Below are 14,581 nucleotides of genomic sequence, written 5' to 3' on the forward strand. Positions count from 1 at the left end.
GGACTACAAGAAGAAACCTTTACTGAGGAGAGGAACCTGAAGAAACTGAGGAGAGACTATTCCCAAGCTGAAGTGCTGCTTGGGGGATTGGCCTGCAGTGGTTGCCTTACTGCCAAAGGTAGGAGAAAGGAACTTTGTTTACTTTGCTATCAACTTGTGAAGGATCTCCAAGGGCTTGGAAAAGAGCTTGCCTCCTGCTGAAGTGCCTGCTGCTGCTTTGGGCCTTCTGAGGAGCTGCGTGTCGCAAGTAGCTGTAAGCGCGACTCAACGAGAAGAAGCGTGTTGCCGTCGCTGTGCCTGCCATCGCAACTCCGAAGGAGGATGTCGCCGCTGGAACTGTCGCACTGCACTGCATCAGAGAGAAGCGTGCTGCAACGAAGAGGAAGCGTGTCGCAGTCGCTGCTGCTGCCGTCGCAACTCCAAAGGAGGGTGTCGCTGCTGTAGTTGTCGCACTGCACCGCATCAGGAGAAAAATCTTGCAACTAGGTCAGAGCGTGTCGCCGTCGCTGTGCCTGCCGTCGCAACTCTGAAGGAGGGTGTCACCACTGGAACTGTTGCACTGCACCGCATTGATCAAGAGCACCTCACATCCCTGAGAAGCGCGCCACTGTCTGAGCTGCTGCCATCGCAACTTGTATGTCGCCCCTGTAGTTATCGCATCAAGCAGAAGCTTCACGCAGCGTCGCCGCTGGAGCTGTTGTCGTCGCATCAAAAGGTGTCGCTGTTACAGTCCACGCATCTAACCGAGAACTTCTCGAATCCCCAAGAAGCGTGCCGCATCTGGAAGATCTTAACGTCTTTATTTCTTTGTATCTAAACTTTGCCGCATTTCCCATCGCTGTGACATTGCTTGTCATGGAAGCACAAAGCAACCCGAGGTACATTGACGCAGAGTGTCGCATCTAAGAACTGAACTGAACTAAGCTTAAATCTACCATCTTAAAGTAATCTTATTGTGTATTTTTCTCGTTTATGGTCTTGTGGTAACTCTATATAAAGTCTACTTATTTTTTATATAAAACCTGTGTGGTGTCCATTTGTAGTGTTGTCACTGAGTTACTGTATGTGGTCACAACTGCTTAACTTACAACGCCTCTGAAGTAAAGCCCTTATGCTCGTGCCAAGCTACCAAATGGGGTGAGCAGGGGTTATTTTAGGAGTGTAATCCCCTTATCCTGACTAGAGGCGAGGGTCCCTATTTGTCACACGTACCTACCTGTGCCAACTAGAGACCTCCAAATCTAACAGTGAGGAAATATTGGTCATCGGCTGAAGGACAACACACCGCGAGTCAAATTCAAACATACCTCGTGCTACAGCTCCTGTAGGAGACCCCATCTTTCATGCTTTGTAAGGATTCACAGTCTTTTTGTTTAGTTTTCAAAGTCATACATGCAAATCTCTTTTGTGTGAGTAGCAAGAGGCACCAACCGTTGGTCACTGGCACCTGCTCTATAAAAGGGTAACAGTGACACTCCATACCAACATCCCTCCCCATGCATTTCACCTTTCTGCCCGTCTTAAACTAACCAAAAAACTTTTTTCTGTAACAAGAGATAAGTAACAGTCCTGGGCTCTGAGCTAGCCGGTCGCTGCCCGTCGTGGGTGAAGTATTATTCCAATAAAGCACTTCTACTCAATTCTCTGGCTCCAAAAGTGCTTACCATAGCGATGCACCACCATCACACACAACAACCTGTCTGTATCAATACAGCGTAGCCATTTTCAGCAGCGTGAATGATGTCACAACAGATCTCAAAACCCAAGCAGACGTCATCAAACAAAACAACATTCCAGAATGCCTATTGTTGGTACTGTTAGAGATGCAGAGCTGGGTAAAGGGAACACTTTTTTTCTCTCTCTCGGGTGGCCACTTTAATCATTTCCATGCCTTACAACAATTAACTGCTGACACCACTCTCAAGGGGTTATCGAGTCTAGCAGAGATCTCACGAGTCTATGCTTGGCACATTTATTCCACTCTCCACAGCAAACCACTCTTAGCTACACAGTGCCCCACAAACCACTGAACCGAGTGACACAGCCTTACCCTAGTACAGTTGTTAAACCATGAACAATATGCATATTTTCGTCACCGACTCCAGGGTATTGTTTTTGGTTCTCACAGCTATTTCTTTCTTGGAAGCGTTTACATTGGATCAGATTCGATAAAAATGAGTGCCCTGCTAAGAGACCTGCTGTCATTAATTCCTTTTTACTGAAACATGTCTACATTCTTTGTAGGCAAGCCACCATAGTATTTTCTACCTGCCTGATGGTCAGACCTGCTGTCACCGGAGCAGCCGTCTGCGACAGGTCACCTCTTGCTCTGCACACCCGGTCCCTATGTCTGTCAGGCAGATTGTTTTCATTGAAAAACTCTTAATTTAAAAAAAATCTCAAATTGTTTTTGTTAACTGTGATTCCACCTGCATATTTTTTTTATCGTTTTCTATTTTAAAGGCAGCTGTAATTATATTCACATTAATGTCATATAGCATATAGAGTTATTTGGTCGTGCTATGCATGTTAACAAAGATCTCTTTGACAAGTAACCTCCCCTCCCCCTTTCACACTATGCCCAGGTACTATGTAACCACTGAGACCAGCATCAAATAGGCATAGATCTCAAATTAACTGAGGGTATCTGAAGAGCATCCGCTTTTGATATCAAGACACATATCCCTAACGGGATAAGGTAGGTGCGAGCTGGCAGGCTATGGCTTGGCGCGGGCAGGCTCAGTGCCACCGAGCAGCATGCAAGTGCATGCCTTTGCATGAGCATCACTAAACCGAAAACGACTTCTCAAGTAACAAAAAAATGCTGGCCTCTCAGAGGCCTTTCCTCAGAGCTGACGCTCACAATGTAAATGAGTGGTTTGAAGAATCACACTCTGCTCAGCCAATGGGTTAGCAATGCCAAGCTCTACTCAAAGACTCTATACATACGCAGAACATTTGAGGTACATATGCGGTGGAAATAAGGCGAAGCACCCACATCTCACCCAATCCTTGCCAGCTTCAATGGGTACCAGCTGCCTGGCCACAATACAAGATAAAGACAACGGCCGACCAGGACGATTCCATTACAATGAATTCCATTCCTGTGGCTTATATTATAATTTAAAAAAAAGACGATGTGAGCTACTTGCTTGGAAAGTTTCAAAGTGTAGACCAATATAACAGAACCACGGGGGAGTAGGAAGTGCTGCTGATATGGACAAGTTTGTAAAACTTTTTCATTTCTCTTGCCGTTGAGATAAGCGAGGTGCAGTCTTCAAAGCAAAAGTGTACACAAAATGTCAAGAAAGGCCGCATTCATGCCATCTTGTTCCGGATTTCCATGTAAGACTAATTTACATTCAAGCTTAATTACTGAATTTAAAAGGGTTCAACATAGTTAGTGGAGAGCCTGAAAATCATGCAATGCTCAACCACACGTAGGACAACCGAGCTTTAAAGCGTACAAGGATGTTACAACACAACGAGCCCTTCCACACAAGCACAGAGTAGCAGTATTAGCATCTCTACTAAAAGTACATTGGTTATGGGAAAAAATATCTCAAGGTGATTGGCGCTGCCACCTGAAAAGGACATCCAAATATATCAAAAGACACACTTAAAGGTCACAAGGCTGATGATCCTACCAGGACAGACTTGATCTATATAGTTTCTAGAAACTGTTTCTTTACGATGAACACCCTTGCCCAGCCTGAGAGGGCAGGCTCATTATAGGGCTGCTCCTGCGTTGGTGTCCACCAAAGTTACTTGTGGTTACTAACTACTATAGAGAGGATGTATTCTGGGTTCCTTATCCTCCCCCGTTGGCTCTAGTCAAAGATCTTACCAGGACGCCATGAGAACAGTCACGGCACAGTCCGGGTCAGCAGAGTACACAATTTGCAAAAAAGAACAGGCGAATCAGACCTGTGGCAGTCCCGCCTAACCAATGCCAGTGTAACCTGAACAACGTGTACACTTGGGAGATGCTCACAGAAGTAATACAATGGGATGCACCAGTCCACCTCCAATCAGTGGTCCCAGCTCATCAGTGGCGGGCTTGGCAGAAGCTTTTGTGGGGCTCAGGTCACAGATGTGGGGGGGGGGGGGGCTATGGTTTTTTGCCTTATCAAGAATTAGCGGTGGCAGAGTAGGGCACTGAAAAGAGTGGGGCAAACACCCCTCAGCTTCAGGCTGGCATCACACCAGCAGAAAGAGTGTGTGAATGACAACATAACAAAACACCAGGAAACGGGGCGCGCCTTACCTCAAAACTGCTCACAGGTGACTCCTTCCAAAAGAACGATCTCCACTTTCTGACGAGCGGACAGGGTCATCATACCTGAAAGATTAAAAACAAGCCTTGAAACTAAAATACATTCTCCTCAGGCATATGACTATTATACCTTATGCTGCACAGTGTAGAGAGAAAGAACACAAATACGGAAAAACAAGTGGCACTTCTGGTAGCGATTTATACGAGAGCCATTAAAGATCTAAATCTTTTTCACAAAACGTTTGCTAATTTATAAACTTTTTGTAATTGGAATACAAAGAGTATTCAACTCTAAACTTGGTTTTCCTGTTTTTTGGCCTCCTAACATACAGAGAAGTAGGTTTAGGTTTCAAAAGGCAATTCAGAATATTTGAGATCGGTTCCACCCACGCAGCCCCCTAGAATCCTGGCCCAATGCCACGCATTCCTGCTGAAAGAGGGGTGTCTTCAAGCCCCCACGGGAGAGCGACAACACTCGCACCTCTGTTCTCCGGCCCTCTGCTGCATACCTGCGTCCTATCTCCTATTACTTGTTTGAGCTGCATCACACGGCCACTCACCCGAGAGAAATGTGTGCATGCTCCCGTGTGCTCCCGCCACTCTGCTCCCATTAATCAGGCTAAACGAAACGCCGGCTGCGAAGCTGAGCGCAATGTTGTGGAAGGAGAAATGCCCCTCCATGACATCCGAACTGCTTCACAAAGGGATGCACTCGACAATGGTTAGTGAACACCCACAACTCACAACTTCCGAGGTTGCGGGTGTTCAATAGTCAAATCATCTCAGCGTGCCCTCAGATTCCACTTTCATAGCAGATTTTCCCGGACGGAGATTCCAGCAATTTCTGCACCAGCAAAGCCTCCAGGGATGATGCCGTGAATTAGAAATGTTCTCTTGCAAATGACGTTTAACGCACCTTTATTGTACTAAACTGCACAAGAGCGTTTGCGATGAGATCCTTCCAGGGCCGGCTTTAGGCATGTGAAAGTGTGCACCTGCACAGGGCCGTCAAACCCCAGGGGCCGCCACCACGTCTGTCAAGTATCACGCATGATCACACTGAGACAAGTAAAGTTTAATTTAGCACTAAGCAGCAGTGTACCATGCACGGTGCTGCTTTGGGCAGGCTTTGAGACTGGCTTGCAGCAGAGCACTAGAGCAACAATGTAACAAAATTACCCGTGGCGCGGCTTTCGTGATAGATGACATCACAACAGTGAGTGCGCCGTCGCGAGCGGATGGTTGTGGGAGGGAGGTTGAACTGATAATGGCAGGCAGAGCTCAAATCGATGTGGTAAATTTTGAAAGAAATTAAAATACGGAGATACTGTCCGGAGCTGACCGTGTACCACGTCGGCCAACGGAACTCTTATTTATTGCTGAGAGTCACTTTGAATCATGCCGGAGTCCGGATGACGCTTGCCACGGGAGGAGTTGTGGCCACGACGAGGCAGGTCCTACTTAATTGCTGCGCCACTCTCGCCTTCTTGCACAGTGAGTAACTCTATCCAAGCGATCGATGTACTAGGGAGGGAGGCACACAGGCAGCAGGGATCATGGCAGAGAGAGGCAGTGACTTGACCCGCTGTATGCATATAGGCTCACAGGGTCCCTGACAGGGGGGGGGAGGGGAGGGGTCGGGGTGCTGGCGCTGGCGCTGGCAGACAGAGCCTAGTGTGTGTTTGGAGTGCAGCAGTTCAGTGAAAGGACGAAAGTAGGAGGGGGTCCAAGCTGTGAGGCCCAACAGTAAAGACACCCTTACTTAGTCTATTTGCGTTCAGATGGACTCCAAGGGTGCAGGGGCTCGACCCCCGCTGTAATTTAGGCCGATCTGAGGCACTGCAGGCGGTAGATGGAGCATTAGTTAGACAGCAGGGCATTCTTTGAGAAAATGGGTGGGAGCTGGGCCTGGTCGATCGCAGGGAAAGCAGCATTGAGCACTGAAAACTGAAGATGCAGTTAGTCTGCATCCTTGGGGTGTAGATCCATATAAGTTAACCACAGCAACAAACGCACTGCAGCGCACAGGGTTGTGTCATTTACACAACCCTAGTCCAAATTACGCAGATGGAGCAACGTTTGGTAAAGATGTCAGCAGGCTTGCACACGGACGTTATCACACATGACCAGTGCACAGCTGTTCTGTGCTCACCTGATTGCTCCTTTTGATTTGACCGGAGTTTTAACCGATGCCTTGCAGACTCATCCCCGCAGGCCACCCGGGTCTTCTTGCAGATCGGTGGTAATGTACCCACATCAGTTTGCACATTTGCTGGCCTTGGTGAGGGGCACAGACCTCATGTCAGCCAATATCCCACGCTCACCGATATATCGGCCACATTCCAATGGCACAGACAAGTTCCTTACCCCCAGCAAGTTTCAAGCAAAAATAAAAATGCCAAGATTCTGGTAACTCTCGTGATTAATGTACCGCCTTGATATTGTTAAGAGTTTTGTCTAGTAGAAATTGTACACAGAGTAAAGGTTAATATGCCTGCTGCAAAGCACGAGCACCGTGCACCTCACAGAAATGCATATAATTAAAATAGTTCAGAGCCTTACTGCTTTTGTTGGAGAGATACTTTTAATAGTTGAAATGTATAAATTAAAATCGTAATGTAGCACAGTGAGCTATAAACAATTATCAAACAGCTGCATGCAAACTGCAAGGTATAGGTTTAAGAGTTGATTTCTCCCCAGTCTTTCATTATCATAATGTTGCAAAGGGGTTCATTTGGGTAGAAATCAATTCTTAATAGTAAAAAGAATAACCAACTATGGTGGCACAGTTTAAAATTCTGAAATTCTGCTTCTCCAGATCAAGCACTCTTATACTATGCCCAGCTTAAATGACCTATGACTCCTTTTGTACACCAGTCGTATGTAACATTTCCTATACACTGCTTTACACACATATAACTCATTGTCTCTGTGTGATGTTAAGTGCTCCGACACCCTACACTGGTATGAGTAGCTTAAATTGTATTGTTCTGAGACGAATTCGGAAGGGTAGGAGCAGTTGCAGGTACTGGTCATCTAATGACTTTTCTGGACATATTATTAAAACACCTTCCTGAGCGCCGCCCCGGCCGGACCGCCTCTTCCGGGGCCTCCACCTACGCTCCCTGCACAGGGCCACCATGAGCCTAGAGCCGGCCCTGATCCTTCGATATTTATTCAGATGTAAACAACATTGCCTATTATCGAAGAGCACACCCCAGACCCCTGAGGACAGACAGCTGTGGGGTGCTAACACCTACATCCCAGGCTAGGAGTTTTTAGGGGCACCGAGTTCTACCCTATGTAGCCACTTACAGCCACTGTGAAGGGTTTAGTATCCACTGTGGTGTCACCAATATGGCACCTAATTGTCTGAATCGGCATATCTTTAGTTTTTGTTGCCTTTAGTTGACAGATGTTTGTTCCTGTCACCAGACAAAGATTATTAACATCCCTATGCCTAACAACACTGTCAACAATCACACAACCCTGGTGCAAAGGCTGGAACGGCGCGCACAAAAAAAAGGCCTGCTCTGTCCTGGATCAGGTATTTATTTCCAGTAAATGTAAATTGTAAATTGATACTTGTATAGCGCACTACTCACCCGTAAGGGTCTCAAGGCGCTTGTACGAATACCGCTGTGGAACCCATCCTGGCTTTCCCTGTGAGGCGTCCACTCCTGGGCACCCCCAAGGTGGAGGCCAGGCATCTTTAGCGTTGTGGAGATTAAGCAAGCTATTGCCCAGAGTTTGACTCCATGATGGGAATAGGCACCGAGGCGAGAATTGTCAGGTCCGTGGAATTTTGAGCCCAAGACCCGCCGAGGTGGGGAACTGAACCCTGGTCCCGGGCTAGACCTCTGCATCCGGGTCTGCCGCTCTAATCATTGAGCCACACTTCTCCAGTAGCAGCCTAAATGTTAGGATGGGACCTTCTGAATCATCTATACATCCAGTGTCCTGTTTTCCATAAGCATCCCACTCTTGATTGATGTTCTACATTCACATTCCACCCCAGTCTAGACACTAGCCAGACAAAATCTTACTAAAAATATATGGGGCTGAAACAAATTCATGTTCAGCTCACCAACTGTCTGGACTATCCCACCAATATTCCTCAATACTTGAACCAGGTACCCAGTGGGTGAAGAGGAGGCCCTGTGCAGCAGTGAAGCAAAAACACTCCTAGTTTTGCTGTGAATGGAGCCATGCTCCCCACTTTTAGACTGGTCTAAAGGTCTGGGACACCACCTATCAAACTACCAAACAGCCAGGAACGTATGGATACTTTTCCTTTCTGAACGGTCATTCGCTCCCTAAGTCATCTCAGTGGTTAAAGGTAACAAACTGCAGCTCTAACTCTCAGCAAACTCCTTCTACTAATCCAAACCAATCACACGTCACACGGTGCAGACAAGAGCCTTTATCATGCTGTATCTGGACCGCTACAACATCACCTATATTGACCTTTCAAAGAACCTCATTGCCGGCTCTAAGGCTAAAGAATCTGGTAGGCAAGCCAGACTGTGAATGTGAGCAAATGGGGCCTGCTCTGGAAGCTCCTCTTTGGTTTCCAGTGGAGGCCAGCATCAAATTCAAGATTGTCTGCCCTGTCCACATGGCTTACTGGGGTAGAAGCCAAAATATGTGTAGAACTTGACCCTAGCCAGAAACCTCACCCCATCATTCACCTAACTTGATCCAGCAAGAGATGGAAAGGCAGAAGCCGATCCTTGGTAGTGCTGGGCCCTAGATTACAGAATGACCTCAAACCCACCGTGAGATCTGGAACTAACCATTTATGATTCAGCAAATTCCTAAAGACTTGCTATGCAACTGAACCTCACACAGGCAAAAGGTTGCAAACAACCCACACCAGATTCAGGAGACTCCCATCTGGTTGGACGCTAACTTCCCCTGTTTCTTTAGTGTTATCTTGTAACTCTGGTTAACTAGTTCTTCCAGAATTCTTAACTAACTGAGAGGGATCACATAGCGCTATTGAAAACTCAGGTTCAAAGTGTGCATGATGTCACCTCTGTTATAGTTCTGAATTTTCCAATTGGTGCTCCTAGTGAGGCAAACATTCGGAAGTGATGTTTTACAGCTATGGTGAGCAGTTGCCTTGGGTCTTGACTGATACACAAGACACATTACAGAACTAGCTACAAGTAGATAAGAAACTGCATTGGTGCTTTTGGGTACTGTAAGGGAGGCAAGCCCACATAAAAAGTGCACGGGCCTGCCATCTGCTCAGACTCAAAATTATATTCTAATTGCACTCCAAAATACAGCTGTCCCATTCCGACATTCTTGGCATCTGTGACAATGTACAGCGATTATTCATTCAAGGTGATTTACCTGCCCTTGCAGAGGCACACACAAAAACTGCTGAGTGATGTGTATCTTGAACTGAGGCCCCGTGGCAGCCTACAGCTTCTTGTATAAGATCAATAGATCAATAGAACAAAGAGGCCGGACAGTGGAGATGAAAGATTTATGCATTCAATTTAGATCCCAAAGAAATATGACCATGATATTCAGTGATAACTAGACCTAGTTGCATGAACTAACACTCGGAGTTATCTGGGCATCAGTGAATACCTGCCTACGGGGACAGGGCGTAAAGAAAAGGCAGCAGCTTTGCTCAAGGAAAATGATTTACGTGCAGTTATAGAGTGCAAAAAAGCAAAAAGAACAGATGATGGATGGAATGGTCTACAAATCAAACATTCACCCCAGTCACAAATCTGAGTTTCGTCCATCATTTTTTCTTTTTGTTGTAGAGTGCAAGCATAAACCTATAATACATCTTTGCTAAGCCTTAAAATATGCAATGTCATACTCAGATATACATGTCAATAGTGATGACATTTCTACAACAAATTGAAAGGAGTTTCTGAAATCCAATTTTACTCATTTATTCTACTGGGCCATTTTAAATTATAGATACACACCAGCCAGGATAAAAATGAACACTTTTTGTTAGATTAAGGGTTATAACGGAACGGGGAGTCAGGATTTGGTGGGGGTTGCTAATGGTTAGTGGCTAGTGTGTGAAAATGAAACGGGTGGATTGTCTAAAGGATGTCTAGAACGCCACAGCAGTGATCCAGGTATACACATCTGTACAACTTTTCCCCCTACAAGCCCAAACCTCTTCAAGGAACACCATTGGAGAGAAAGGTATTTGTGAAGGATTATTTATTTGAGGAAGCTATTTAATTACATTCTATAAGCCTCCATGTTGCCTTCTCTATTCCGCAGTTCTCCAGCTGGGCTACATCAGCTTGAGCATGAGCATCATATGCTTCTCTATGGAGCATCATCAGCTTCACCATGGGTTTCATATGCTTCGCTATGGAGCTTCATAGTTTCATATGCTTCTCTATGGATCATCATCAGCTTCACCATGGGTTTCATATGCTTCGCTATGGAGCTTCATAGTTTCATATGCTTCTCTATGGATCATCATCAGCTTCACCATGGGTTTCATATGCTTCGCTATGGAGCTTCACAGTTTCATATGCTTCGCTATGGAGCTTCACAGTTTCATATGCTTCGCTATGGAGCATCATCAGCTTAAGCATGGGTTTCATATGCTTTACTATGGAGCTTCATAGTTTCATATGCTTCGCTATGGAGCTTCATAGTTTCATATGCTTTGCTATGGATCTTCATAGTTTCATATGCTTCGCTATGGATCTTCATAGATTCATATGCTTCGCTATGGATCTTCATAGTTTCATATGCTTCGCTATGGAGCTTCATAATTTCATATGCTTCGCTATGGAGCTTCATAGTTTCATATGCTTCGCTATGGATCTTCATAGTTTCATATGCTTCGCTATGGATCTTCATAGTTTCATATGCTTCGCTATGGAGCTTCATAGTTTCATATGCTTCGCTATGGAGCTTCATAGTTTCATATGCTTCGCTATGGATCTTCATAGTTTCATATGCTTCGCTATGGATCTTCATAGTTTCATATGCTTCGCTATGGATCTTCATAGGTTCATATGCTTCGCTATGGATCTTCATAGTTTCATATGCTTCGCTATGGGGCTTCATAGTTTCATATGCTTCGCTATAGAGCATCATCAGCTTCAGCATGGGTTTCATATGCTTCGCTATGGAGCTTCACAGTTTCATATGCTTCGCTATGGAGCTTCACAGTTTCATATGCTTCGCTATGGAGCATCATCAGCTTAAGCATGGGTTTCATATGCTTTACTATGGAGCTTCATAGTTTCATATGCTTCGCTATGGATCTTCATAGATTCATATGCTTCGCTATGGATCTTCATAGTTTCATATGCTTCGCTATGGAGCTTCATAGTTTCATATGCTTCGCTATGGATCTTCATAGTTTCATATGCTTCGCTATGGAGCTTCATAGTTACATATGCTTCGCTATGGATCTTCATAGTTTCATATGCTTTGCTATGGATCTTCATAGTTTCATATGCTTCGCTATGGATCTTCATAGATTCATATGCTTCGCTATGGATCTTCATAGTTTCATATGCTTCGCTATGGAGCTTCATAGTTTCATATGCTTCGCTATGGATCTTCATAGTTTCATATGCTTCGCTATGGAGCTTCATAGTTTCATATGCTTCGCTATGGAGCTTCATAGTTTCATATGCTTCGCTATGGATCTTCATAGTTTCATATGCTTCGCTATGGATCTTCATAGTTTCATATGCTTCGCTATGGATCTTCATAGGTTCATATGCTTCGCTATGGATCTTCATAGTTTCATATGCTTCGCTATGGGGCTTCATAGTTTCATATGCTTCGCTATAGAGCATCATCAGGTTCAGCATGGGTTTCATATGCTTCGCTATGGAGCTTCACAGTTTCATATGCTTCGCTATGGAGCTTCACAGTTTCATATGCTTCGCTATAGAGCATCATCAGCTTCAGCATGGGTTTCATATGCTTCACTATGGAGTTTCATGGGCTTAACATGGAGCTGGGTCTTCGTCTGCTTCAGCACAAGGTTCGGGGACCATCTGCTTCCACCTCAGGCCTCATCTGCTTCAGCACAGCATTTGAGGTCCTTCTGCTCAAGCAAAACTATTTGCAACACTTAAGTCAATATAATACACAGGAACCAGCAATATGTGTATGAGATACTATTGCCTTATAGCCCGCTGACAAAGACTATACCAATTGTTAAAAGCCCTGAACCAGTGTTATAGGCCAGAGCTTGTTCTTCTGTGTCCATACATTCCTCGCCTCTCTAGGGTCTCTGTACACCAATAGTATGCAGGGAAATCCAATTGGTGTTCTATCACTGGTGATCGCCAGATACCAGTCTGTAAAGATGGCGGACTACAGAGATGTGAACTTTCCAAGTTGACAGCATGTCAGCCGATTCCAGCTCTAAGTTTTCTCACTGAGAGCACATAACTGGATAGGGGTGGGGAGAGAAGGCCTAAAGGAGGCTGTCTGAGGGGAGTGGCATGGTACCAGGATTTTGCTTTGTCAAAAAACATTTGTGTGCTGAAGAATGGCAGGAAACCAGATTTTTAAACTATCTGGACTGGACGAGGTAAGACGGTTCATGGCAAGTGCCGTCAGGGAAGATGGTTGACCGGCATTTAAATTTTTTCTTTTAAAAGGGAGGGCTGGGTTACCAATGGGCAGCAGGGGTTGGTGACAGGACAACAGATAAACATAGTTTTGAATGTACAGGACAAGGGTCGAGAGAGAGGGATGGGAGGCCTTTCCATGACACCTCTTCCCCTGCACAGCGGATGCACGTGACCGCTTCTGAGGTGAGGAGTCATGGGGGATAATCCTCATAGTATTGCGGAAAAGTAGCTGTCAATAACAGCGACTTGACAACATGAGGCTTCAGTGTTTATGTTGTAATTTGGAAGTCAGGGTGAAAAACCTCACTTTTACAGTAATTCTACACAGATTGTAAGCTCCTTAATGTCTTTATAACAGCCTATCAACTATTTTGTTTTTAAATATGGATTGTGACACTCGAAAGTTCCTGCAGTAAAAAAAAAAATCACTCTTCACTTGCAATAATATATTACAAGCTAGTAGTGATCTGAATGCAGGATATCCTTCTGCTGGGTCAGCACAATACTGCATCAAAGACAGTTCCCTGTCTGTGGCACCAGGCATCAGCGCAGGACTGCAAGCTGAGAGGGGTCTATGGGCAGTGGGCATACCTCTCTCTCGCCCTGCCTGCCTATACCAGACATTGGCACAGATGAAGCTACGACTGCCGAGGTACGTAAGAGTTACGCAGTTCAGAGTGTGCTGTGACTTTTCTGCCTACATAGTGGCTGCGTCTTCTCTGTAGCACTTAAAGCCACATTGATATTTTCACAATAGTTGATGCAATATAGTATCCTAACCCTTAGATAAGAACTAGGAGAGCGATGGTAATTGTGAGCTATAGAAGTGTTATTAACATAACAAGACATATGACTACAAAGTTCCTGAGACTTCGAAACTAGTGAACCTTTGGAATCGGCGATTACTTTGAATTGGACCCCCTAAAATTAATGATGTGTCTCATACTCTGGGAACTGGTTCATCTTTCAGTGAAGACATACTATTTACAGCAGTCTTACTGAGGATGGTCTTGGGTACGCCTGATGATTAGAGACTGAAAAGTCTGCGCTTATTCTTGCTTTCAGTTCTTTCCATGCGCCTTTCCATTGGACAACATAACCAGTATGGGTAGGATGCCTCTGAATTGACAGCTGAATGCATTTCCACCACACTATATTTCCGTTTTGTTTTTGTGTATTAGTTTCGTGTTGTCTGAGTACTGGCTTTATGTCCCCATTGGGCTCGCTTTAGCCCATCCCATGCTCATGACGGCTCCACGCCGAAATGAGCCACGGGGGGCGTGTGCTCATGACGGCAAGGAGCAGTCATCAACTGCCGCTCCGCCCACGGTCCGCGGCACTAATTCCCCGCCTGTGCGGGCGAATTAGTGAGTGGGCGGGGTCATGACGGCTCCATGCCATCATGAGCACAGGCTGCCCGTGACTCACGACGGCGTGGAGCCGTCATAAGTAAGGGAGCACCACGCCCACCCCCTAGCCCTGCCCGCCCGCACCGCGGTCGAGTTTGCGCCTCGGCGAAGAGGTTAAAAACCAAAAAGAAATGGAAAAAAAATCTGATTTCAAATTTTTGTTTATTTAACACTAAATTACATTGAGTTTTTTGGGGGAAAAATCATTATTGCTCTGGGCAATCACTATACATTTGGCTATATTTGTTCTGCAAATTGGATTTTTTAAATATTTTTCCTTTGGAAGCATCTTT

The 14,581-nt window shown here is 45.4% G+C and overlaps 1 long non-coding RNA gene across 1 annotated transcript in view; it reads right to left on the reverse strand.

Moving 5' to 3' along the window:
* Window positions 1-4,265: 4,265 nt before the first annotated feature.
* The window catches only part of LOC147729152 (uncharacterized), a 552,739-nt gene continuing 542,423 nt past the window's right edge, over window positions 4,266-14,581 (reverse strand). Inside the window, exon 5 of the long non-coding RNA XR_015309185.1 lies at window positions 4,266-4,342. This is a non-coding gene — a long non-coding RNA (uncharacterized LOC147729152). The remainder of the gene's footprint in view (window positions 4,343-14,581) is intronic.

Source organism: Lissotriton vulgaris, chromosome 2_2 (genome assembly GCF_964263255.1).
Source record: "Lissotriton vulgaris chromosome 2_2, aLisVul1.2, whole genome shotgun sequence".
NCBI classification, from domain to species: Eukaryota; Metazoa; Chordata; class Amphibia; order Caudata; family Salamandridae; genus Lissotriton; species Lissotriton vulgaris.